Genomic DNA, 333 nt, shown 5'->3' with positions numbered 1-333 from the left:
TTTTTATATATATTGTGTGTGTGTGTGTATTTTGAGTACCATAGCTAACAAACGGTGAAGCCCTTTTGAATGGGATTGATGCCAAGATCTAACAATGACAATACCAATAACAGTAACAGTGACAACATGTTGAGCACCCGTAATAGATGGGTTTATGAAAGAGGTGCAGGAGTGGGTGTTGTCAAATTCATTAATTATACCAATAAAGTGACGGAGTTTCAGTGGTGGGCAGGTGGTGTGGGTGCATGTGGACACGTTACGCATCACTGATGGGGGTGAAAACAGTGTTGTTGTTGTTGTTTCTCTATTTGCGTAGACGGAAATAACCATTCG

The sequence above is a fragment of the Trypanosoma equiperdum genome, assembly GCF_001457755.1.
Source record: "Trypanosoma equiperdum strain OVI genome assembly, contig: ctg_1859, whole genome shotgun sequence".
NCBI lineage: Eukaryota > Euglenozoa > Kinetoplastea > Trypanosomatida > Trypanosomatidae > Trypanosoma > Trypanosoma equiperdum.
This window is presented reverse-complemented; position numbering follows the sequence as displayed.